Source organism: Aphelocoma coerulescens, chromosome 13 (genome assembly GCF_041296385.1).
Source record: "Aphelocoma coerulescens isolate FSJ_1873_10779 chromosome 13, UR_Acoe_1.0, whole genome shotgun sequence".
NCBI lineage: Eukaryota > Metazoa > Chordata > Aves > Passeriformes > Corvidae > Aphelocoma > Aphelocoma coerulescens.
In genome coordinates, this window is record NC_091027.1 from 7803829 (window position 1) to 7829913 (window position 26085).

At 43.6% G+C, this 26085-nt stretch overlaps 1 long non-coding RNA gene across 2 annotated transcripts in view; it reads left to right on the plus strand.

Annotated features, from left to right (window-relative positions):
* Positions 1-746: 746 nt before the first annotated feature.
* LOC138118357 (uncharacterized) overlaps positions 747-26085 on the plus strand; it is a 30733-nt gene continuing 5394 nt past the window's right edge. The window contains exons 1-4 of one of the 2 annotated variants that reach the window (XR_011155102.1): positions 747-835; positions 1581-1625; positions 3004-3075; positions 25662-25981. This is a non-coding gene — a long non-coding RNA (uncharacterized lncRNA). The remainder of the gene's footprint in view (positions 836-1580; positions 1626-3003; positions 3076-25661; positions 25982-26085) is intronic. The other variant, XR_011155103.1, reaches the window with a different exon arrangement.

Sequence of the window (26085 nt, forward strand, 5' to 3'; positions counted from 1 at the left end):
CAGTGCAGTGTTTACACCCACAAACATGAGGAAGCCTCAGCTCTCAGCTCTGCCATACCCAGTATGAGGGCATGCTCTGTTAGGCTAAAACTGATCTAATCCCATTAAAACCCCCAAGCTGTGCAAGTTCAGACTGCTCTTTGCTCTGAGTTCCTGAGTACTTCTCTGAACATAGGAGAAAAAAAGGCATGATATTCATTGCTGACATAAAGCACAGAATATGATGAAACTAAAATTGCACTGCCACTAGAAGTGTTTGTAAAGAGATTTTTTTTTTTAGTAAAAAATTTCTTTGGCTTGCTGTGATTTCCTTAGTTTGTGCTATTTTCATGCAGATACAATGATTTGTTGTACAACCAGTGTTTGCACATGTCCTGTATTTTGATAAAAATTGTCTAGCACTAGAGCTATCCTAAGTGGTCATCACAGTAAACAAAGCCCAGTCAGTGTGTGTTGGGTGAAAGGAGCAGATTTGCAGTAAAGCAGCTGACAGGGGAAGAGACAGTGTGAGACTGCAGCCCTGAATCATGTCACTGACTTCAGGCAATGCAGATCAGCAGGAGACAGGACTGCAGCAGATGGTCTGAGTTTGATTAATCAAATGTCCTGAATTAAAGCCTGATTGTTTTTCTTTAAAAAAAGTAGGTTAAAAAATAAAAGCAAGCTGACAAGGTAAATGCATGCACTGTCTGTCGCTGTTATTAACTTCAAATAACTGAAGGCATCTTTGTTTTCCTGACAGATCTCAGCACATGGAACACCAGAGTGTTTAAAGAGATTTAAAACATTGTGGGGCTCAAGCACAAGTACAGCAAATTCTGCATCCTCTGGAAAGGTTGAGCATGATGGGCTGGGGACCTGGTGGAGGACAGGCAGGACTGTGCTAAAATACACAGGGCCCCATCAGTCCTGAGAGCTGCTCTGGGCCACAAAACCCTGTTCAACCCCAGACATTCACCACCCTGTGCTTGAATTCAATGTAGTTGAGGGGTTGAGCCTTCCAATGTGACTTCCAGAGAAGGAAACCAGACCTCAGTTCTCCATGGCTGAGACTGCATGTTTATTTTTTGCTCCTAAATAATGCACATTTCATTATAATTAATCATCATAACTCAAGAAATGGGGAGAAATTACAGAAGTGGTGCAAAATCATATTCAGCTCTGATTTTCTATCTCTAAAACAGCAAAAGCCACCCAACATTTTAGGAGTGCAGAACTGAATTAAAACTATAGATTGATCATAAGTCCTCTTGGCTCTAAGCCAAGAGTGGAGCTATTAATTTGACACAAATTAATCTATGCAAATTTGCACACTGATTTAATGAAGAGACAGACATGCAATCATTTCATTACTTCTCAGATTTTCAATTAGATTGAATTCAGTAGCTGGCCACCATCATAGTTGCAGAGTTTTGCTAAAAGGTTATTTGATGAATATTTATGAATTTGTGACTCTGCTACAGCTGGGCCTAATAGCAAGTATCATATTTTCTGAGTACATGCAAACGATTCTTCAAATATCCTAATGTGGTGATTGATTTACCTTTTTTTTGTCTTGACTGCTCTATCTTTAATCCCAGTTATTACTCTGGTGTTCTGGTCGGAGACAAATGACTTGCTATGGGGTAAGTGACTGTTTTAAATTATTACAAACACTGTCTTGTTTCATGGCTATTTCAGTGTGAGACGTGATGTTCTGAACAGCTGGAAATGTGACAAATCTCACTCAAAGTGCAAACAGATAAAAATTGAGACAACCCATAATCCTGCCCTGGGCAAAAAAGGTGTCACTTCTACAGATGTCTGAGATTAGAGGGATGGATTCCCTTCCCATGGAGCTCTATAATGATATTCACCTTGCAGTCACACCTAAGGATGTGTTTAGCTGGAAGTCTGAGGCTTCCCAACTCCAGTGAAGCCAGTACCTGCTTAAGCATTGTCCCAGTTTGAACTGGTGGTTCTGAACCTTATCCAGCTTTGCTGAAATTAAAGGAGCTAGGAAAAAAAATCTGTGAATGGGAATAAGAGCAAGTCCAACATGTTCTATTCCTGCCTTTCATTGTTTCAAGTTCTGAGTTGTTGCAAAGATCCAGATTAAAAACTGTATGCACTCTTGTATTGCAGGACCATTTTTGAGCTAGTGGGTGTTTGGGGAGCAAACTAGGTGAGGAAGCTAAAGCTTTAATGTGCACACACATTCCTCCTTCAGGAGTTCAGAAGTGTTCTCCTCCGGACTCATTTAAGGCCACAGATGATCTCTAGCTTTAAATCTGAAGGTTCATCCAGGCAGCTACTTTTATTTTTGATAGGCTTTGGTTTTTTTGTTTCCGTCTTTCAACCTGCCTGCTCACAAGACATTGGCTTGGAGTTGGACCAGATCTCTTCTGGAGACAGCCAGAATCAGCAAAAGTTATGCAAAATACTGGCTGCCCTGAGGTGGCTTTGCACCCCAATCTATAGACAGAATGTCAGAAACTTAGAGTAGAAAACATTTCATTTGGTGACAAGTTAAACAGGAAATGAATGATCACATCATTATGAGCACCCTGAATCTCCATTTTTCTATGTTTATCCATGTAAGCTCTTACAAAACCTCCAAAAACAGTGTCAGAGCATCTTCCTGTAACCATAGGTGTGCTGTTTAGCCTCTGGCATGAGGGACTCGGTGTGTCTCTCTGCATCTCTTCTCAGCTGTGCTACAAATGGGATTTGTTCCTGAAGTCAGCCTGGAGAATACACAGCTGGTAGTTTGGATAGGAGATAGGGGGGTTTGTGATGCTCCTTAGTTCCCAAAGAAAACAATTCTGATGTCTGAGGTCAGCATCTTCCTGCTTATCACATGCTTCAAACTTTGCCTTGGACTTTAGCCCTTTACTGGTGCAATGCAAGTGAAAGTGCAGGTAAATGTGAAAGGAAAATGGCTGTAATTTGTGAGCTTTACAAAATGAGATCTTGAACTGCACAAGGCAACATGGAAATAAGCCCTATATTTTATCCATTCAGAGGTGGAAAGAGCTGGCTAGCAAGAGTGAAAACATACAGGCGTCTTAGTAAACTGTGATGGAGGTGCCAATGGTAAGTTGAGAACTAAGCCAAAACTGGTGTCACTTGTACCTTCTGCCAGACTCCTCAGTGTGCCAGTTAAACCAGTTCTTTTGCCCTTTGGTTGACACCCACATATATTATAATTACTCCCACATAACTACAAAACTGGCTCATTTTACCTGAGCAAGAGTATTTTCTGTATGAAGAGCCAGAAGAGCAGGATATATCTAGAAAGACAAGAAGTGGCGATAAGGAAGTGTTGGCTGAAGGAGGCTTCACTTCCTTTTAGATTTCACTCTCCACTGGAGCCAGGGTGTTAAGTTTATTCCTCCTGTAACATACACCATGTTATATCTTTCCACTGACCTCTGTGTGCTGTCCAGGATATGAATTAAATCTTGTTTGTGATGGAGGAATTTAGCTGAGAAAATGGGAGAGCACCAGACTTCAGAGGGTTAGGAGGCTACCAGGACAAGGAAGGCATGTTCCCATTCTGCTGAGAGGGAGTTCTATTCTCTTTCAGCGGCAAGGAGATTGGTCACTATTCACTAATAGCTTCTGAAATAAAGAATATTTATAAATTTTTGCAATCTCCTAACTCAACAAGGTCAAAAGGGTGCTGCTTTCATTGCAGCCTGTTTCTTGCACTATATAAACACCTGCAGGTTATGTCAGGCAGGACTCAGCTGCTCTGTGAGGAAATGCTGCAGGATTTCGACACAGGCCTGGACTGCCTGGGAAGAAAAGCTGATTCAATACAGGCTTTGGGAAAGTTTGTAGCAAATGTCATTGGCAGGGTTTGTCTATCAGTTATGTAAATTGGAGTACATGGAAAGGAGGATTATCAAACTGGCAAAGCAATACTATCACCAGCATGTGACCTAAGGCTGAACCATTGCAGGGAGGCTGGGCTGAGGCAGGGCTGCAAAATTTGACTCTATGAAGGAGTTTCTGATTTCCACACCAATTTATTTGCATTGTGTCTGTGAGTGTCTAATCCTCTCCTGCTTATTTATATTTTTTCCTGCTCTGGAGAATATCCTCCCTGAGCTTTTTCTTTAACATAACAAGAGGAGGTTTCATCACTAGCCAGAGATGTGACCATACAACTTGGAGAGGTGTTGCTGCTTTTACAGCTCTATTATTTGACAGGGCATGATGTTTCCACACTTAACTGGAGAGCTTGTCGAATGCCTCATTGCCCTCCTGAAAATTGCCTTTCTTCTGTGCAGTGGTGACAAATGACCATCACAGGGCCCATGGAGCAGGAGAGAAACTGTAAAATTCCACAGAAATTAATTTTCTGAAGCAAAAGACTAAACCCCATGTTTGCACAGCCCCATACATTTCAGCCCCTGACAGCATTTCTGCCTCCCTGTGGGAGCAATCGAAGTGTGTCCCCTGTGCTGAACTTGGAGCTGGTTTTGTTGGCTTTTGTGGCTCACAGAAAGGATGTGGCATGTCCACCTTGGTACAGCAAGATGTACTCTGCAAGCCCTTCTTCCACGACTGTGCAAACAACAAACACCACAATCCTGCTTTCCCTTTAAAAAGCAGGGATGTACAAGAAACAGGACTGCCCCATCTAAGGGACTGGGAGCGTTTTGTCCCCAGTACTGTTACTGGCCATGCTGGTGTTTCTGGCATGTCCTTGGCCTGAAGGTGCATGTCCTTTCCTTGGAATGGGGTTCTGAATTGGCAGGAGATATCCTGGGAGCTAAGGAGATTGATGTGAGGGAGAAACACAGGAGATCTGTGTGTCCTCATGGATAAGGCACCACCCCTGGCTTTACCTGAGGTAACTCCCCTGATGCGATTTGTGGTCAGTCTCATTATTACTACCACAACTGCCTTCAGGAAAAAGGCACTGGTGCACTCCTGAATAAAGGAAAACAGAGGTAAGGCACATTAAAAAGGTGCTTTTCCTGCCCAGGGCACAGTGCTGAGGGGCTGACTCTGGGGTACTATCCCCTGGCTGTCCCCTCTGCCTGCAGACCAGGAGGAGACCCCTCCCCTATGACAGGCCCCTCGGTCAGGGTTAGATGCCCTGTCCTGCCCTTGTCCCCCACTGTGCTTCCAGCACCCCTTTGCTGAAAGGAGAAGCTCTTCCCATGATGCAAACACAACAAGGAAAATACCTTATTTAAACAATTAAAAAAGTCGCCTTGTTTCCAATGGTGTGTAGCCCATTGCTGCATGGAGGTGTTTTTACTGCAGGGTCTAATCTTCTGCTGTTCCTGGCACTTGTCTGGACCTTGGGGGTATTTTTCTGATACTTTGGCTGCAGGTAACACTGTGCCTGCTTTGTTGTGCTTCACTTGCACCCGTGGAACCCTCTCCAAACTGCCCCTGAGTGACGAGATGGCTCAATTTATTGTCTCGTAATATTAGGTCTCTCAGCCATACTGCAAATAAACCTCAGAGAGAAATCAATATATCCCACCCTTAGCACATTGATTTACACCACCTTTCCGATGATGGCTCTTGTAACAAATGCAAAAGGGCTTTTAAAGACTTATCTGAATGCAAATGTCTTCTACATGCAAAACACAGCAGTGTGGGGTGGTGAGCAATATGTGGTCCTGAAACAGCCTGCACAGGGTCACACGGGCTCGTGCAGGGTTGACTTCTGTGCATATGAGTGCATGTTTGAGAGATGCAGCCCATGGTCTGGGAACAAGCAGTAAAACAGTGGGATGCTGCCTCAGCATGTGGGCTATAATGGAACTAGGATGGTGACAATACATGATGACAATAAAAAAATAAATATATAAATAAAGCCAGCTACAAGGTTTGAACCTTGAAGCACTTTGTGTCAAGAGAAGAGCAGAGCTGAACACAAAGAAGCAGCACATGCCATGCCGTGCTTTTGAGCTGCCTGTATTTTGGTGCCAGGCAGCTGAGTGCCTCAAATTTTTGTGTGTGAGAGTCTCAGTCAGATGGTTACAATACCAAAATACTGGCCTTTTAGCTGACAGGGCTGCAGTGAAACTCCCTGCTCTGGCTTGGGCAGGGCAAGGGGAGAGGCTTCAGAAGTAGCTGGGGTGAGATGTGGGGCTGCAGAGGTGGGTCCTGTCAGAGCAATGTTCTCGATACTTGCTCGCACCCCAAAGCCCTTCAGTGACCTGGAAGCTGCCCAGGATTGTGACTCTGCCTGTTCTTTCAATTTGCTGTCTAGAAAGTGTAATTTGTATTGTTATATGTTCCATGAACTCCAGCCATTGCTTAGCCACAGCAAGCCTTTGTGTTGAGCTGAGTTTTGGAGAAGTACAGCAGCATCAGTACCCAATGTCTCCTTTCATATGGCAAAGCACCCACCACATTCACCAGCCGAAGTCACCAGTCAGAGGAGTTGTAGGGGCTTCACAAGGTGCTGTGCCCTGGCAGAGCAGCTTCAGATCCTCTGTGTAAGCAGCCAGAGACAAGCACTGGCAGCACAGTCTTGAGAAAATGCTGAATGCAGCTTTTTGCTGGCTAAAAAAAAAGGACTTGGAGCTCTCTCCTGCTGCTGCGTTCCCGGTGTGTGAAGCGAAACAAGGCTTTGTACATAATTTGAAAGCAAACAGGATTGTGTCAAAAATATCAGACTTCGCCATTAATTATTTCTCCAGACTGGAATGACCCATGGGAGTCAGATTTTTTAGCCAGCTCCTCTGGGCAGGCAGATAGTATCATGAAATGTTCTTATCTGATGGAAGTGGGTATCACCCCCTGATACACCCCAGGAAAGAAGCTGACAAAAATAAAAAGAAAAAAAATCTATTAGAGTTGGAGCTGAGCAGAACATGAATTTAAATAGCTACTTTCAGTTAGCTACTTGGTATATTAAGTACATAATTTTCCTACTCCATTACTCCACTGTAAAACAATCACTAATGAAGATGGAATTAAGAGTTTGTAAAAATGCTTTTGAATATTTTGCAGTTTGACTCAAAGTGGTTCCTTATCTAAAAGGGCAGATCTGATAGTTCATAGATCTGCAGGGATTGCTGATATGCACTCTATAGTTGCTTTAATGGTGTCAGCATTTCAGAGCTGTTGAGCTGTACCTCTGCATTGCTGCAGTCTATGAGTTCCCATTAGGGAAGTTTCCAGTATTTTCCAAGCTTCATCTCCAGTAAAATTTCAGGTCCTCGAGGAAGAAGACACAGAGGAGAATAATTTCTTATGTGTTTATACAGTATCTACCACCACAGGACTCCAATCCTAGCTAAAGTCTTTGGGTACTGCCGCAGTATAAATGATCTTCCAGGTGAGAAATGATCTTCCAAGTGCTGTTTAAGAGCTATTTAGGAGGCTGAGTCCTACTGTACTAGTTCCCTGGGACCACAGATTTACTGTTGATAATTTCTTAGGATGGGTGCTTGGCTCATAGTAGCTGGGCATTTGGCAGTGTTGTTTTTCTCTTGAAGTCCTCAGACTCAACCAGAGGTGCAAAACCTAAACACAAGCCTAGACATCCTTCAGCTCTAAGGCTGTATTGGTTTGTGTGACCTTGTTGGGTCCTCAGATGTCCTTTAAAATGTGACTTGCTAGGGTCTGAGCATCTTCCTGTGTCCAGAAGGAGCAGAGGGTTAGGCTAGCTCAGGATCTTGTTCGTAGGCAGACTCACCAATGCATTTTAATGCTGTTGGTTCAGAATGTAGAATTTTTGTTTCTTGAAGAAACAAAAAATTCTGTCTTAGAAACAGGATTTGTAATAATTCTTTGTAATTTGGGTAAAATAGACACCTTTCACTTGAAAGGCCCTCTGTGCAAAGATTATTTCACTCACTGAACATCATGATTTCCCATCAATTCCCAGAAAAAGCACTGCTCAATCAAGGCACCTCTAGCTGCATGGCAGAGCAGTGCTGCAGCAGTGGTACTTTGCATGGTCAGTAAGCTGTGTTTATGGTGCACATTTGATGTTCCAGCCATAGTCCCATATCATACATAAAGCAACGTGGATTTTCCCAGCAAGAAGCTCTGCTGTACCCCAGATCTGCTGTGCAGCTGCCTCTGCCCCCACCCCAGCTCAGCTCTCAGTCCCAGCAACGCCTCGGAAAGTGCAATACTTTAAATAGAATGGTTGTATGTGCATCAGCCCAGACTGACTGTACTCGTAATCTGCCACTGCTCTGGGCATGTACGAGGACAGGTATGGCACCAAAAAATGGAACAAAAAGCCACAGAGACTTTTATGTTTCCAAACACTTCAGCTGTAACTTGGATATTGGGAAATGCACTTCACAGGACAATGCACGATCTCTGCGCTGAGACCCATTTGCATGATTTGTCTCTTCTGTATTCATGAAGAGCTCTCTCATTATGGCTATTTCTCACATTTATTTTATTTCTAATTACAGTGATTTATGATTGGGTTTTAATTAACTTCTCTTGTCAGGATCTTACCTATATGTTTAATTGAGCCTTGCAATCTAGGCCTCACACTGGTGGAAGTTGTGCATGGAAATACTCTTGTAGCCACTAGCTTTAAATTAATCTAAGATTAGATTCTGGAATGGAGCAGCTACTGAAGATGATCTCAGTTTCTGTGCTACAGAGGAGATGAATGAACTTGTTCAAGGTCTCTTCTGAGCCCTGGTCTCCCAACACCAAGTTAATGCTCAGTGGTCCTCAGACTCCCATTCCATGAGTCAAGTGCACCATGCCTGTGGATACACCCTGTAGTCCAGGAAGGTTGGCTTTGTGGATGCTGTCTTTCACCTTCACGGCACTCAGCAGCTCTAGTGAGACTTCAGATGTGACTTTGGAGGGTGATGGGACCCCACAGCAGGAGGAGGAGAACAGCAGACTGCTGACAGTGCTGTAGTGTGGATTCCCTGTGAGGCTGCTGCACGTTCCAGTCGGAGAGAGCCACCTCGCAGTGCAGCCCTGGCTGCAGGGACACGTTAACAGTGCCGGGAGCTAACTTTGATGTGACATCAGACTTCTGGTTTAGCATGACAGTCCCTCAATTTTCTAATAAATTTGGGTCAATGGTGGTCTTTCATGGGATAATTAAGGTTGATCCATTCTGCAGGGCAAGCAGGAAGAAAATTCATTACTGCACAAGGAGGTCAAAGAGGGCCAAGGTGGAGAATATCTGTGTTCCAAGCACTGCTGTTTAGTGCTGCATCCTAATTGATCAGTGAACTATGTAAATGCCGAACAGGTCAGGCTGTGCATTTTATAAAGTGTCAGAACTGATGAGGCTTGCTTTGAAAAGTTACCTTGCTGTGCTGCATGCTGCCAAGAGAATAGGAAAATGGGATCTTTAACAATTGTTCATTTTTAATTCATGGCAAGTTCTTCTTATGATCTTTACACTGTGCTTGGCCTGCTGAGCATAGTGATTGCCCCTGTAAACAAAATACTCACAACACAAATACAACAACAAACATTCTCCAACCCTTGTCACCTCTTCCCTCCCTCATGCTGGGTGCTGTGCAAAGCAGTGGCAGAGCAGTGATGGTTTCCTATGACTGCAAACAACCAAGCAGCTTTGTAATAAAATTTATGAGCTTGTTCATGGAAGGCAGGCAAATTTTGGACCTAAACCCAAAGCCCCTTGAGGCCACTGTTTCACACTCCCTTCAGTGTGGACTTCCTTTCCTTGTTTTTATAAGAAGACACCTGATTCCAAGCACAGTCCCCATCTTCCTTCTACCTGGGCTCCAGGATTCTGGGCAGAATGTTGCCATGAACACCACTGCCCTGCACAGTAGAAAATAGGAGCATCTCACAGCAGAGCTGGGCCTTTGTATGGCACTTCCAAACTGGAATTCCAACACTGGGAGGAGGAGTTTTGCTATAAATACAGGGCTTTGTTTGCAGAGCTTTGACTTGCAGGATTGTGCTCAAGTCCCATAGCCTGAGCACTCTGCTAGAACAAATTGCTCTGAGAGATCTCAGTGTTTTTCATTTTACTATGACTGGAGGAATACCAAGTTTTTTTCATTCACTTGTAGCAAAGAAACTTACCTGACCTCAGGGCTTTACAAAGTGCAGTGAGTTAGAATCATCCAGGAATGAGAACTTCCTATGAAGCAAGCTGCATATTCATTTTTACAAGTGGTGCAGGAGCAGAATTCCTATTTGTTTCATTAATCACTTTTGTGACAGGCCCTTCACCACTCCTTCCTATCAATGCTAAAGCTGGGGAACATTGTTTTTCACAATGAGAGAGGGAAGAAGTGGATCTCTAATTATGAATACTATTACAGAGCAGAAGCAAATCACTCAAGGCTGTTTTAAGTATCATGCAATGGAAATCATCACTCAGGCTCAGACAACACACATCTGTTACTGATATTAGAATTGTTAATGTGAGCATGCCGTGGTTTTCCTTTGTGATAAGACTGTGCAAATAAAACAAAAAGAAATAAATTCAGGGGATGCTTGAAATTCTGATTCCTCCAGGCAGAATTTTTCTGGTGAGCCCTGGGCTGTTCACTGTTTGAAAGAGTAGAGTGGAGGACTTGCATCCCAGGCTGGGACAGGTATGCTAAGACTGATGGTCTCGTTATGAAGAACAAGGAGTTTCTAATCCTAAGAGAGGAGGTTGAGGCTCTCGCAGGAGAAATAGCTTGGCTTTTACTGCTTCATGAAGTGAGAACTGAAGGGAGAATGTGATTGTTGGCTATAAATTCAAGAGGAATAGATAAGAAGGAGAAAAACTCTGTTGTTGACCCATGCATCTGTAATTTGGCCCAGTGCTTTCCCATTGTATGAATGGATTATTGAAAGATGTTACTTCTCCTAGAAGACTCTGGTTTTCTTCTAGTCTTGGACCATAGCAGCTGTGGTGCTTCTATCCTTGGCACTAGAGTGGAACACTTACAGTCAAGTTGAGATAAATTTAGTGTTAGTGTGAGGAGGATTCCAAATATGAGAGCTGTCGGGATCTGGGAAAAGCTCACAGTATTCAGGCAAAGCACCTGAAATAGCCATAAATTGGCTTTTGATTAGTATCTGAAGGACTGAATGACGTGGGAGCATGCGATAGCTGAATTGTGATGGCTCAAAATCCTCTGCAGTCCTAAGGGAACACGAGCTGAAATAAAGAGACTGTGTAACATCAGTGAAGTGGGGAAAAATCTACATGAGGAACATCAGCAGATTTACTAGCCAGTGGTTTATATTTAATTATTGATAGTAATCCAAGCACTTCTTACTCTGTTTTGTACTGTTTTACAGTGTTTTCCTCTGTGTATTGAATGTCTGATTTACTAAGGAACTATATGCCTTGGAGTTGTGTAAGAACAATGAATGCATTCATCAGCTTTCATATAAAGCAGCTGTAAGATCTCACTGAGGAGGGCTTCTGCAAAGAGTTAAGCTGTGGGATAGAGGGGAATGTAATAGAATTATACATAAGATTGGCACATCCATCTAATGTGCTACATGGGCTGTGTCATCAGGTTGGTTGTTTTGTTCTCCCTCTGTGCTTAGAACTTACAAAAACATTTCAGAAATTCAGCATCAATATCTAGGATAAGATTTTAGCTCCCACTTAGGCCCTGGACAAAGGAGCCAGGGTCTCAAATGGCAGGCTGTGCTGAGCACTTTCCCTTTGGCTCTGCCATGGAGAAAAGCTGCTCATCACACTCAGCCAAGAGGAATGGGGCACAGATCAGTGCCCTGGCCTTCCAGGCTCCCAATGCCTGCCGTGAGGGGGGCTGGCTACAGGCATTTTGGGGAGTTACTGTACAAAGGGAGTGCAGTGTTTTGAATTCTGCAGCAGTTTCTTCAGTAGGACTGGTGTGAGATGCCACAGACCAGTGCAACTTTGCATGAAAAAATTTATCTGAGTGCATTGCCAAACTTTTGTCCAGGATAAACAACCAGGGAACATCAGATTGTTTCTGTAAGTCAGCCTCTGCCAGTGGATTCACTGAAAGTACCAGGAAAAACTCTCATCCTTCTTCTGCACTGCATTGTATCCTTGCTCTGTATTGGTAAGATGGAGAATCCTTGTCTAGAGCCTTAATGGCTTTTGTGCTACAAAATACCTCATACACAGGTTTACCTGAAAGGAGGTTGCAGGGAGGTGGGGATCAGGCTCTTCTCCCAGGTAACAAGCAACAGGACAAGAGGAAACAGCTTCAAGTTGTGCCAGAGAAGGTTTAAATCAGATATTAAAGAAAATTTCTTCACTGAAAGTGTGGTCAGGCATTGGAACAGGATGTCCAGAGAAGGGGTGGAATCCATGCCTCTGGAAGTGCTCAAAAAATTTGTAGATGTAGAGACATGGTTTAGTGGTGTCCTTGGCAGTGCTGGATTAATGGATGGACACGATGACCTTAGAGGTCTTTTCCAACCTTAATGATTCTGTGATATTATAAAATTGCAGGTCTCAATTCTTCTTTGATATTCCACTGAAAGGGAATATGATGGAGGGCTGATAAAATAGGATGGAAGACCTCACTGGGCCTCCCTGGAAGAAAACGTGTCCTCAGAAGAACAAGTAAAAACCCTTCCCATATCCTGTCCAGGCCTGTACTCTGAACTTGGGCTGCACTTCTTGATAGCTTGAACAGGTTTGGCTCAACCCTTGCAAATGGGAATGTATTAACAGAAATTACACAACAACACTCTCAGGAGATGCTACTCACCAGGAGTAGTTAGGAGCCATTGCAAACAACTGGATGCACACGGGATGGTGTTTTACACTGTCCTCAGTTATCATCCCTCTCCTGTTGTAAATGCATCTGAAGGGCGTGATTTCCATTTACAGTACATTATAGAACCAGGTCAAACATGAGGAATTCAGTTTTTTACCTGTCTGGTAACCTGACAGACCATGTAGTTTGATCTTTGTGAAATTATCTGACTAGACATGGCACTCTTCAAAAGTAGAGGATTAGGAACTATTTAGACAAAGAAGACAAGTGTAATAAAACAGTGGTAAGAAAAGTTTCTTACCCTAGATTTACAGGGAAAATTAAAGAGGAAACTGTTGCTTATTTGACACTGAATGTGGGAATTATTGGGGAAAGTGTTACTTATTTGACTGTGAATGTGGGAATTATTACTAATTGCAAGAGTAATTTCTTGAAAATGATACTGTAATGATTCTTTCTATTACAAGTGGTAATGCTGTCATTACTGCATTACTCAAACTCAAATCCATGGGGAAACTCTGTAGGGTGAGCAGTGATTGAAAGTTCCACATTAAAATAATTACACTCAGTCTTAAATTTAGACTATGTGATAAATATCTAATGTTCTCGAGATTTCTTAAGGCTCCTCTTTCACAAAGATGCTTCTCTTATGTGCACTGTGGACTGGCTATTTTGTTCTTTTTATACTAATTAGTTGTTCAGGACACGTTTAATGATGATATTCAGAAATGAGAGTTTTAGCATTCATACAATTGTGACAATCAAAAAATGAATAGCTCATTTCTTGTCTATAATGCTGTGTGGAGAAAAATTTGTCAGTCCTATCTGGAGCTTTCCTGGGTTTGCTGCCTCTTTGAGATAGGATTTAAGCATCTCGGTGGAAACATCCTGTGGCAGTGTGAGAAATGTGACAGAGGAAGGTGCAACAAATGCTACTCCAGGTCTCATCTTGATTCTGTAAGCCCTGGGGAAGGGGGCAGGGCATGTGAGGGATCAAGAAGGTCCTTCTGATTAGAGTAAAAGAGAGTTATGAAGTTATGCAGACTCTCTCTGCTGACTGTCTGTCTCACTGACCCAAGGGCACCTCCAGAATTTCCTAAGGAAGGTAGAGCAAGCCCTTTCCCTAGCAAATACTGTTAATTCAGTTCTCCCAGAGGTGAGGAGCCTGCTTGATCTGGAATTTTAACTAGTATCATCCGTAGTACTTAAGAGTGAATTCTTTGACAGCCAGGTGAAGGCATGTGGCTGTTGTGTACAGATATACCTTGGTGTGGCAGAGACCAGGGAGCACCTCTGAAAGGCAGTGAGGAAACAAGGGGCTTTCCTCTCCTCACTTTTTTACTGTGGTGTTCCTGGTAGCAACGGGGAACTGAGCCACTGCTGTGCCCTGCCCTTGGCTTTCAGCAGAAGGTTGTGCTGACCTAAGTTTTAAATGCTCAGGGGTTACTGTTGTAGGAACAGGTCTGAAGGAGAGTTTTAGTCTGGGTTTTCTGTACCAAACAAAGGGAAAGGAAGTCCCCAAAACAATTTTTGCTTAAGTTACCTGGGTGGAAATTAGGTAGTCATAGAAAAACACAACCCACTTCAACTGGAGGGTGAAGGAGCCATGGCAGATGGACTCTCTCCTGCTTTGGAAGCTCTTGCAGAGCTTCTGCTGTCTGTTTCTCCATGAGGTCCTGAACAGGGGCTGCTGGCTGGGACTGCTGAGGGGACTTGGGTCCCACATGAGGGTGGTGGCTGGCCCAGTGTGGGCTCTGAGGGCTTCTGCCTGATCTCACTACTCTTCACTTCAGTGATGATCTTACTTCTTTACTGAGCTTGTCCCAGTTAACTGAAGTTGGGGACTTGTCAGGATTCTCCTCTGGCAGAGAAAGTTTAGTCTTTACTCTTCAAACGTATTCTCCTTTGTAAAAGTGTTCAGAATGTGTTTTCTTTTTAAGTGTAATTTTGAACACATTAATGATATTGGCAATTACTCAAAGAAAAACATGTAATCAATGAATGCTTACTAGTCTGTGGGGTGATAAATTTTAGAAATACAGTCTGTGCTTGCCTGGAATTTATTGCTTCAGGCAAGGTGATGGCTGCAGCAGTGCCATTTCCAAAGACTGTGCCGTGCATTTATTTTCTCATTAGCGTCTAGTTTCTATTGTATATTTTGAACAAAGGTAACCTTGGAGTAGGAACACATTCCTTTCTGTCAGGAAGAACTTGTGATGCTGTTTCAAAGGTGCATGCATGATTGAGCAGCAATACATCACAAGAAGCTCTGCAAAGAAGATAATTCTCCATGGGCTGTAGTTGAAGAAAAGAAAAATCCATTTTTTTAGATTACTGTACTTTGTGTGGGGGGGAGGGTTAATTTATGTCTGTTGTGACAAGCTCTCTCAGATGGTGAGTAGACTGTTTGTCAACTCATAACTATCATTCTCCAAAATAGCAAAGATTCATTGATTTGCATTTTAGTAGGTTTTGATAAAAATCTGTATTCCTTTTTAAAGGAAGGAAGCTGTTGTCAGTGAAAATTCTTTAAAAAGCAAAAATTCAAAGTGGTTTTTGTAGTTCAGGAGAGGAATTTGAAACAGTGACTCTAAACTTTAGCTGCAGCATGCACTGTACAGCATAAAACCCTTGCTGCATTGCTGTCGTTTAATGCCCACGATGCAGACAGACTACACCGAGCTGGAAGTTCATAGGAGCTGCATTTCTGAGGATGGAGGAGAAGATGTAGTGGGGAAGTGAGGAAGGCCAGTCCTGTGGGAAAGCACTGAGCTGTGCCCTGGAGGAAGAGGAGGCCCATGGTGGAGGGAGAAGTATTTGTGACAAAGAATGTCAAATGTCAGTGGGAGGCCTGGAAATGGCCTCTCAGGTGCTCTTGTTTTGGAAGTACCTCCATTACAGCAACATCTCAGAAACATTAGACCCAGCCCAAGAAGGTAACAAGGAGAGGTCCTTTCTGTAGCTTGGACCAGAGCTGGGATAATAATCATTGCCCAGCACAGGAAAGACCCATTCACATGCCCCAGAAACCACAGGGCATAGTTAGAACAGGAAAAACACTGGCAGCAGAGCCAGGTATTGACCAGGATATTAATCCCAGTACTCTCATTTTACAAAACACAATCTGAGACCTTTAACAGCTCTGCTTAACCTCAGTCTTGTCTGCTCCAGCAGAAAGGTGCCCCCACATCTGAGGTGAGCACTGATGCAGGGGAGTGGCTTCTGCTAAAATCCCACCACAGGCTGTAAAACTTTCAGTGTCTGGAAACTCCAATCAGTGCAGGGGCAGCTGCCTCTAACACTGCCAGGATTTTGACTCAATGTGCCACTGGTGCAGCTTCCAGTGCCACCAGCACTCTGGGTTACACCCTCAGGGATGAGCTGAGTTGTCCCAGGAAAACAGAAGCACAGATAATGAGCTGTGGAAGCAAAGCAGTATTCCTTCAGGCTGCTGTTGTGGATGGGTTTGGATCACAGCTGAGCTGGCTCTGTGTGCTGGGGATGCTGTGTGCTGAGTGTTGGGCTGAGGACAAAAAAGCTGCTCAGGCTCATCCCACTCCAAAGAGGGAGCAGTGTCTGGGGAATTCCAGAGATACTAAAGGGCTGCACCAGCCAAAGCAGCTGGATTGTGGCTTTCAGCTCTCAGCTCCAGTGAGCTGTGGTGTTGGCCCTTGCTCTTGTGTTTTTATGACAAGGGAGATGGAACTGACACCCTGAAGTTTCTGGTTTTCAGGATTTTTCTGTGATGGCAAGTTTGAATCCTCAGCCTTCCTAGGACACCAGGGTCCCAGGAACTTGCTTCAGGGGAAAATGGGGCTGGTCAGTCCTGTGCCAGATTGATCCTAAAGGTGGAACTTCCATCAGAGGAGCGAGGGGTTTAAGGATAAATTTCTGGTGAGAGGCACTGTGTAATCACAACATGGGCAGACAGCTCTTGGCCTGACAAGCTTTAGCTCTGCAGTCAGCTACAGCTGTGCTGGCTCAAAAGATCACATTAAATCTATGCCTCTTCCTATTCACAAAACTTGATGGATTTTGAACATAACAAACTTTAATGTCTTTGAAAGTGCCTTAAGTTGGTAATGATGATGAAATGCAAAGAATCATCCAAACTTCTTCTGTTTACTTATATAGTATAAACAGCTTTATTCAGTAGTTTCTGCATGGGGTATTCAAGATTTTTAACTGACAACAGAAATCCACATATGGCTCAGAAAAATGTTGGCATCCTCTTGTGTGAAGTTTGTTAAAATTGTATGATAGACATCTTGTTATTTTAAAAAATCCTTTTCCTTTCAAACAAATTTATTCTGTGGTTTAAAAATTGTGTTTTCAAAGCTAATTGGACAAGGCCAAGGTTATAATTAGATTTATACTCATGAAGAATAGTCTCCTAGGACTATTTTGTAAGTCTGTGTCTGAAACTGAAGTTTGTCTGCATGTCAAAATTTATTTTAAAAAATTGTCATCTGCTGTAAGTAACAATTGCAGTTGTACCAGGAATTTTTCAGTATCAAAGGCAGATATGGTCTCAGATGGGGGGATCTGCCATTATTTACCATCTACCTTGTCAAGCTGGTTTCCTCCCTTCTCTCCTGGAGGTGATGCTGACAGCCAAAATTGTCCTGCTGGTGGTTTCTGTAGGATTAAGAAAGTCAAACCAACATGAGGTCATTCACTGAAGGCTGATTCATAGCTGTTAACAAGTGCATTCAGTAATCATATTTTTTCTACCAAAATTATCACATCTTTAAGAGGGGCAGAAAATAATTTATTTAGGACATAAGAATCTTCACAAGCAGCCCAAACATTTAATTTTTTTTTTTTAATGGGAATTTAAATTCTCTCTTTCCCTTACACAGAAACGTGTGCCTTTGTTTGCATCATTTCATGGCTGAGAGGTGTCTGGGCTCTCTCAGAAAAGCAAAAATGTTTAATTCAACTTACCCTGGGCTTGTCACTGCCTTCCCCACCTATACTATAACTTCGTTAAGGCACTCCCCTTGTGCTTTTACCTGCTCTTACCACACATCAGAGATACCTGCTGGGTCCTGGCTGAACACAAGGTGTGTTCCAGGTCCTGGCTGAGCACAAGGTGTGCTCCAGGTCCTGGCTGAGCACAAGGTGTGCTCCAGGTCCTGGCTGAACACAAAGTGTGCTCCAGGTCCTGGCTGAGCACAAGGTGTGCTCCAGGTCCTGGCTGAACACAAGGCTGCTCCAGGTCCTGGCTGAACACAAGGTGTGCTCCAGGTCCTGGCTGAACACAAGGCTGCTCCAGGTCCTGGCTGAACACAAAGTGTGCTCCAGGTCCTGGCTGAACACAAAGTGTGCTCCAGGTCCTGGCTGAACACAAAGTGTGCTCCAGGTCCTGGCTGAACACAAGGCAGCTCCAGGTCCTGGCTGAACACAAGGTGTGCTCCAGGTCCTGGCTGAACACAAGGTGTGCTCCAGGTCCTGGCTGAACACAAGGTGTGTTCCAGGTCCTGGCTGAACACAAGGTGTGCTCCAGGTCCTGGCTGAACACAAGGCTGCTCCAGTGGGCTCTCTGTGGAGGAGTTCTGCCCTCAGCCTCGTGTGACGGCTGTTTGCTGTGGCAGATGCTGTGTGCATGGGCACCTGTGGGAGAGGATCAGCTCACCTGTGGTTTGCCTCCTCTCCCTCACGATTCTAACAGGAAGCAGCAGCTTTTACAGTGTAAATGAGAGGCTGCTGCCAAAAAGTTCATCCTGATTCCATAACACAAATCCTGCATATTAAAGCAGTTATCCCTTGTTAGACACGTGCTATCATTTAGCACATGGAGGTATCAACAAAAGGCAGGTATCCCTGCTGCTAGCAGCTACACATTTGGGTAATCAGAATTCATCTCTGTCCTGAAGAACTTGCAGCTGGAGCTTGTGCACAAGGCTCACAAGGAACTTCTTGAATGGGGAATTTTCCTGTTGTCAAACCTGAGTGGTTTGGTGGAAATGACCTGACTTCCCAGACAGAGCATATCCGTGTCTGAATGGCCACTGTTTGCTGTTTTCCTAGAAGCCCCAGCCCTTCCAAAATCCCATACAAATGGAATAAATAGTAAAGGCTTTCAATTTCATCAAAAGGCTGGAGGTCTTGGACAAAAATGATCCTGAAAATTTTTATTGTTGTTTTTTTGCTTTGTTTTGTTTGTTAAGTCTGGTTTCCTGGTAAGCTCTATTTATCATCTAATAGAAAAGGTGGAGGAAATGTGCCTTTGAGAACAAACTGATTAAATGACTTCCCCAGGGTCTCACATGTACTCCAGAAGCAGAATTGAACTTACAGCTTCTGAGTATTACTAGGGCCTTAACTGCAGAATGATCTTAGTCTTGTTACGTGAACATAATCTTAGCAATATGCTGGCTGACTTAAACCTCTAAAAATGAAAGCAAAGCTCTAGCTCAAAAATGAAATAAAATGCTGGAATCCCTTCAGTACCAGTGAATTATTAATATTAACCATTTAAAGAGGAATGTTGCAGAGGAATAGCCTTTTTTAAAAGTGTTTTCAAAGGACAAATGTTTCTATTCAATAACCAGACTGCAGGGAATCATCTCTGAGAAAGCTGCTTTGAGTCTTTACCCATAATTTGCTAATGAATTTCAGCTTAAGTGCAGTTAAAATGTAAGAGTTTGACTAGGGGATGGATTGAAAATAATAATTTTTCTTCTTCCTGTTTTCTCTCTAGGCACCTGTTAAGAAAGGTTTGAGTGCAATGAAGTGTTAAGAGACTTGAGAGCTTGTTAAAATAGCAGAGGGGCAGCTGTTGGAGGGGAGGCAAAGAAGAAAGTTAGGAATGTATCTGAAGAATTTTTCTTTCCAAGGAAGATTAAAAGCACTTCAATTTGAGGAAAAATAAATGTCCTTTCAGATCTTCCTGTTACACACTTTAAAGTCAAATGAGGCAGAAAATTTGTTTGGCTGCTTCTATGAGCTTCAGTCTTTTATGTCTGCATTGGGACACTGGACCTGGTGTGCACATGCCCAGGCTAATTGCACTGGTAATGGTCTCATGCAGCAACTGGATCCAAAATTGGATGGATATTTAGGAATAATGGATGTACTCATAGTAACTGGGATTGGCTAAAACCAGGATAAAGTGCTCAAATATCTAGGTTGCAGTGGGTGATACATTCAATTTTGATAAGGACATTTTGCATTAAAAAGGCTTCTCTTTCCTCAATAATTAATCAATTTCTATATTTATTGCTCAATGGCCATCACTCAGCTCTGGTTAGGCATCTTCAGAGATGGCTTCTCCCAGTGCTTCTGCATTCCCTGCAGTCTTCTCAAATGCTGTAACCAATGGGATCAGATCAGCTGTAACTATGAGGGGCAAAGCCAGCAGCTCTAAAGCAGAGCAGTGTCTCTGTCCTGGTGTTTTCTGGCCTGGGTAAGGGCTGAGTTCTGTCTGTCTGTAACAGCACCCAGCCAGGCTCTGCAGGGCACAGTCCCTGGATGGGGCAGTGCAGCCAGTTAGAGCCTGGTGCTGACAACACCAAGGATGGGTGTGATCCCCATGTGGCCATTCACCGAGGAGTTGGGCTTGGTGATCCTTGTGGGTCCCCTCCAACTCAGAGCATTCTGTGATAAGAATCTGCAATAAGAAGGCTGCAGTTGGCACAGCACAGTAACTGTGGGGCTGAGGACAGGCTGCAGGTTTTCACTGTTGGTCATCTCAAATAAGAACCAGTTTAGGGTTGTCTACCAAGACTGGCACAAGGGCAAGTGCCTGGGATGTCTCTGTGTTTGCCACATATGAAAGGAAGGGGCAGGTTCTCCATGGGTCCAAGCCACTGGTGCCAGACAGGAAAGGACTGCTTGGCCTGTGCCCTGCTCTTTTCTGTTCTCTCCACCCGCATTGTGTTGGATCTGATGATTTTGGGACCCTGCTTGGATCTGAATCTTTTTGTTAATCCAACTGAAAATTATCCTCCCCCGCCAAAAGGTGGTCTTTGGTTTGGTTTTGGCAGAATTGCCCCAGAGCTGGCTCAGCACAGGTTCCAGGGAAGGAAGGCAGGGAGCAGGAGCTCTGCCTTCAGAGCTGCTGTGTTGGCTACAGTGGTTCCTACACTGGGAAGTAGAATAAACAAGGAAGATTTGTTAAGTGAAGTGTCCTCATTTTTGTGTTATTACAAGTTAACAGGACAATCTGGGGAGCAGATACCCTGCACTGGGAGCAGATCTGAGCTGACTCTCTGGAAAGGTGGCAATACACCTTTGCTTTTGAAAAACTGTGCTAATGTGTATGTAAAGTTAGCTTGTTTCGTGGTTTGCAGGCATGGATATTGAAAGAATTCAATTAGATTGCATGTGATTAAAGACACTTTTGCTGTTAATCAGTGTGGATTAGGAGGATGGGTTTAACAGCTTGAAGGGGGAGCTAAAATTATGGAAGGGGACTTAGTAATATTTGAAGTGCAGACTGCCATTCATTCAGCTGTAAGGCTTTGGGATCCCGAGAAGGCCCTGTTTCATTTCCCAACAGCATACAGATGGGAAAGTCTGTTTACAGATGCATCATGTTCTGTGGGAGACTTAGTGGGAATGTTTGCCCTGGACTTTTAGTATTATTCACGTATAGTTCTTATTTAGATTGGATTTTAAGCAAGAAATCTGCCTCTGTTCTAGCCTAGTTTGCATTTCAGGGTTTACTTGTACACGTGCTAGTGCAGGTTGAGCTAATGCCTCTGAAGTCCTGTGTGGGATGTGGGGATGGAGCAGGCACAGAGACTGAGCTGAGCTCCTGTCCCAGCCCAGCTGTTGTGAATGCACCATGTACAGATCACCAAACTGTGCTGGGACAGCCCATTGCTCTGACCCTGCCACACCCAGGGAGTCAGAGGAGACATCTGGCAATGACTTTGTAACCAGGCCCTCAAATCAAGGTACCCTGAACTCTGAAACTGCAAAACCCCCAAAGTTTGCTTGGCTGATATGCACCTTGATAGGCAGAGATACAGATATCCAGGCAACTACAGAATATCCTGGTATGTGTTAGTGTTGCTGGCTTTGAAAATAATAGTGGTATATTTTAGGGACTGAATTAAGCCATTTAAATCTTCCAGCCTGACTTCTGTAACATCAGAGGTTTTCCTTACATTCTCATTGAGAAAAAATATCTTTTAGCTATAGGGACCAGTCTGTCACATCCCTGAAGAGGGCTGTTCACCTACAAATTGTCCTTAGTCTTAGAAGTGCTTTTGTTGTGCCTCTCAGTCAAGTTGGCGAGTCCATAAAATTGGCTTTGATGTTCAGCCTAATATGCTAAATTGAGCCTGGACACTGAAAACATTGTCCAAGAAGGGCACAGAGGTAACCTGGCTTAAAATTTGGCTTGCCTTCACATTAATAAACAAAAAACCAAAACAACCTAAAAACCTAAAACAGACAAACAGAAAGTTCCAAGCAAAGAAAAAACACACAAAAATTATTGCCATCTAGTTTACATATGATCTCAGTCCCTCCCTGTATGGTTGCTGTAGTGCTACTAACACAAGGGGATCAGGAGTACTGCTACTACTTTTCTGGTTGGACAATAAAATAATCCATGTTGGGGTATGAGTAGTAATTTTCTGCTACTACTTTTCCAGCTGAACAACCAAATAATCCACACTGGTGTACGAGCAAGCACTTTTCAGCACACAACTCTATCAAAATCCTCAATTAAAACAAACCCTCCCCTAGCCTCAAATACGAAATCCTATTCATTGCCAAAACTCGTTAGCTTGTCAGTTTGTTAAATATTCCCAGGACTAAACTCACCCTGCCAAAAAGGATAACGCAAAATGCAGAGTTTTAACAAAGCCATAAGAGGGATGGAAGTCCTTCTTTCTCTTGCTAATGTATTTCCAGCACTGTTTTGCATCCTTATGACTCTGGGGAGCACAGTCTGTGGAGTACACGATTAAGCATTATCGCTGTGATTTCAGAGCCATCCTGTTACACCGAGTAATAACTCATTTTCCACCATTGTGCACACCAATATTGCTGTCAGGGCTGTGAGCCTGACCCTGGCGCTGGCACTACAGGGGAAGGGAAGCCATAAACCATTGTGAGCACTTTTACACTTGGTAAAGTCAAACAGGCCTGTAGACTAGAACTTCATGCCTGCCATAGGCTTAGCAGGCTGGGCAAAATAAGGCTGTTCTGTTACTCCAAGGCATTTTGGTTTATGGTTATAGTTTTCTGTGGGTTTATAAGACAGTCTTATGTTTTCCTGGAGGCACCATTTTAATTTTGAGGGCAAATCATGACCAGTGTTGGATTTGTCTGTTTAATGAGATTGCTCCAGGTAGAAGTTGCTCTCTGTTAATTAAAACATTCACTTGAACTCAAACCTTAAGTCCTGTTTGGAAGCAGGAGAACAGCAGCTGCTGGGTGTGGATGTGAGAGGGAGGCTGAGGTTGGTGAGAAGGTGCAGCTTTGGGGCAGAAAGAAGTACAAGAACCTTTGCTCTTTAAATCCCTGCTCTTTCAGTCTCCTTGTTGGACCACCTCACATGCAGTGAAATGATGGCTGTGATGTCAGTTGATAGAGTATTACAAGGGGCTCTTGCTGCTTACAATCCCCAGACACAAAACTGGAGACCTAGTCCCCATCTCCCAAATGGGGAGGAATGTTTTCATTACTATGTTAATTCAATCTCTCCTGTAATGGTGATACTTTAATTGCTCCTCTGTTTTCCTCAGACATAATCCAATTCCCTTTGGCCTCCTAGTTTATCCACACATTAATTGGGTTATTGCCTTGTAAAACAGAAGGGCAAATATATAGCTTAAGTTTTATGACAGACAGTTAATAAGCACGACTGAGATTTTTAAAGTGCCCTAATGCAATTAAGTGCCAGGCTCTCAGGAATTTCAGTGGGATCTGGGTGCCTTCCTGCATCACACTTCTTGGAAATACCCATCCCAGATATGTAAGGGAATCTATATTTCTTTACTGTACATTGAGTACTTCAGAGTTTCTCCTTTTCAACCTGAAATCCCAATTCTACAGTCTTTAATCCTGTAAATCTGCTTTCGATTTAATCTAGTAAATTCCTTTTGATTTCCTTGGTTAAGGTTTGTGGGGTCAAAGCCTTTGAAGTACAGCTGAAGGCTTTGAAGTATAAAACAGGCAGATACAGGGCTTGGGGGACTGGTAAAGGGACACCAAGGTTCTCACCTTCAGGACTGCAGTCCCTGTCAGAGGTGACTCCGTGCTTTCCCAAGCTTGTGGCTGCAGGACTAATGTCCATCCCCTGAAATCTGAGGGAGCTGCTGAGTAACAGCCTTGTTCAGCAAACACAGAAAGCTCTGAAGCTTTCCCATCTCTCCACACCACCTTGCTGTGAAAAGGAGCTTATTTTGTCACAGCCAGGACTGTGCTAGTTATCCAACAAGCAGCTGTCTCTGAACCCCTCCTGCTTCGTGGGCACTTTTGTCCTGTGAACTTCTATTAACTGTGTCAAGAAGCACTGGACCAGGATAGCAGCAATGAAAATTACTAGGAAAAAAAACCAGAGGACTGTCAAGTATGGCCTTAATTCATTTTTACTTGAACAGTGCAGTGGAACACCAGGACTGAGCATACTGTGAAGATCTTCTCTCCCCTTGGCTGTTTCAAGCACCACTCACAGAGCAGGATCAGAAATAACCTTCCCACAGAATCAAACATATCCTGCAACTCCTTCAGCTGGCTGTTCTGGGAGGCAACAGGTTGCAACAGAAGGGGAGATGGCTGCTGCACCCTCCCATGATTTCCTGGTGACACCAGGCTTGGGAAACCATGAGCAAAGAGCCACCATTGTGACAAAGCCTTCATCAAGGAAAAGCCTGGGCTCTGTATTGTCACTCAGCTAGAGTTTGAATCAAACAGCATAAAAGGCAATAGGGAATGATCAAAGGGTGAATACTAATGATAAGAACATTACATGAATTCATGGAATATCTACCATGCCCTACCCACAGCACACCTGTGGAGTGGCAGTGATCGATTTTCTTCAAGCTGGCAAGGGAGAAATAAGAACTGTCGAAGCAGTACACACTTTGCCCTCTCTATTCTTTTAAAATATGGAGTAAATTAAACTGACAGGGATCGTTTTGCTTTGATTGGTTTTTAGATAAAATCACTTTCCATCCAAGCTTACACAGTGTAGGTGTTACAATGGCCAGGGAAAACCTGGCATTTCATAGAGCATTTCAGGAGCTGCTAAAAATCGGAATCAGAAAAAAGTTAATAAGTTGCAAGTGGTGGGAGAGAGCTGGGGGCAGATGCTCCTCCAGTTCAAGCAGGGACTGAAGACCCAGGGCTGAGCTGAGCTGGAACCTCTGAGTCCTGGTGAATGCAAAGCAAGACGTGTTTTCTTTTCTTTATTGGAATCTTTCTTGTTTAAAGTAATTTATGGATTCAGAATCAGTCTCAAGTAACTTTTACTGACCTGTGAACTGGGGTTTTTCAGGAAGTGCCATGTTCCTAACCTTAGTGGACAGAGGGATGATGAACATCCTGATTCCCTTGGGTGTGTCATGGAGTGAGGCACAGTGTTTGCTTTTGCTTCTGACTCTTCCATGAGGAAAATCAGCCCTATTGCTGGCTGGGCTTCCATGTGCCTGTTGAGAAAAAATTACTTAAATCTGGAAGGTATCCCATGCAAGAATATAGAGATATGCTGTCCTAGGTGGGCTGATCAAAGCCTCTGGAAGGGCTGCATTCTCCATCAATTACAGACAAATTCACAATATTTCAAAGGTACAGTTGTCCAAACAAGCTGAGAGCCTTATGTGGAGTGTTTCTGATCTGTTACATACGTTGGCTATGACTGTCATAAGTATCATCTTAAAATCTACAAACAAATCTTGTGTTGTGTTTTTCATTTCCAGGAAACACCTTTAATTTAAATAGAAAAAGTCTGAGTAATTAAAGCAAGCAAAATGCTGTAGCAAGGAATGTGCCATCCAGCTGTGGTTGTGCTAAGTACCGATGTTTCCTTTCTCCCTTCCCCAGAAATTAAAGGAGTTACAGGCTCATTTCAACTCGGTTCCAGTTCCCAAAGCTCGCCTTGCCCATTTCCCACCGTCACTGCTCTGGCTGGAGGCGTTCAGCTGTGTGTTTATAGAGAGGGAAGGGTTCAGCTGCCTGGGCTGGATCCACAGACAACAGCTTGGGAGCACCTGAACCAGCCTGGCCCCAGCACGACACCCGAGTGAGTGGAGCTGTGCCAGCCTGTCTGGGCTGAGCCTTCCGTGGGCACTGCTGTTCCTGCTGGTGCCTCTGCCATGGCTTTACCCTTCTCAGCTCAACCAGTCAGCTCATAGGACTGAGTGGTGAGTTCTCCCTTGGGGAAACTTCTCTGTCGTTTCTTTTGGAAAATAATAAAAATGAAACATGGAGATTTTCTCTGCAGTGTGGTGGATTTGGAAAAGACAGA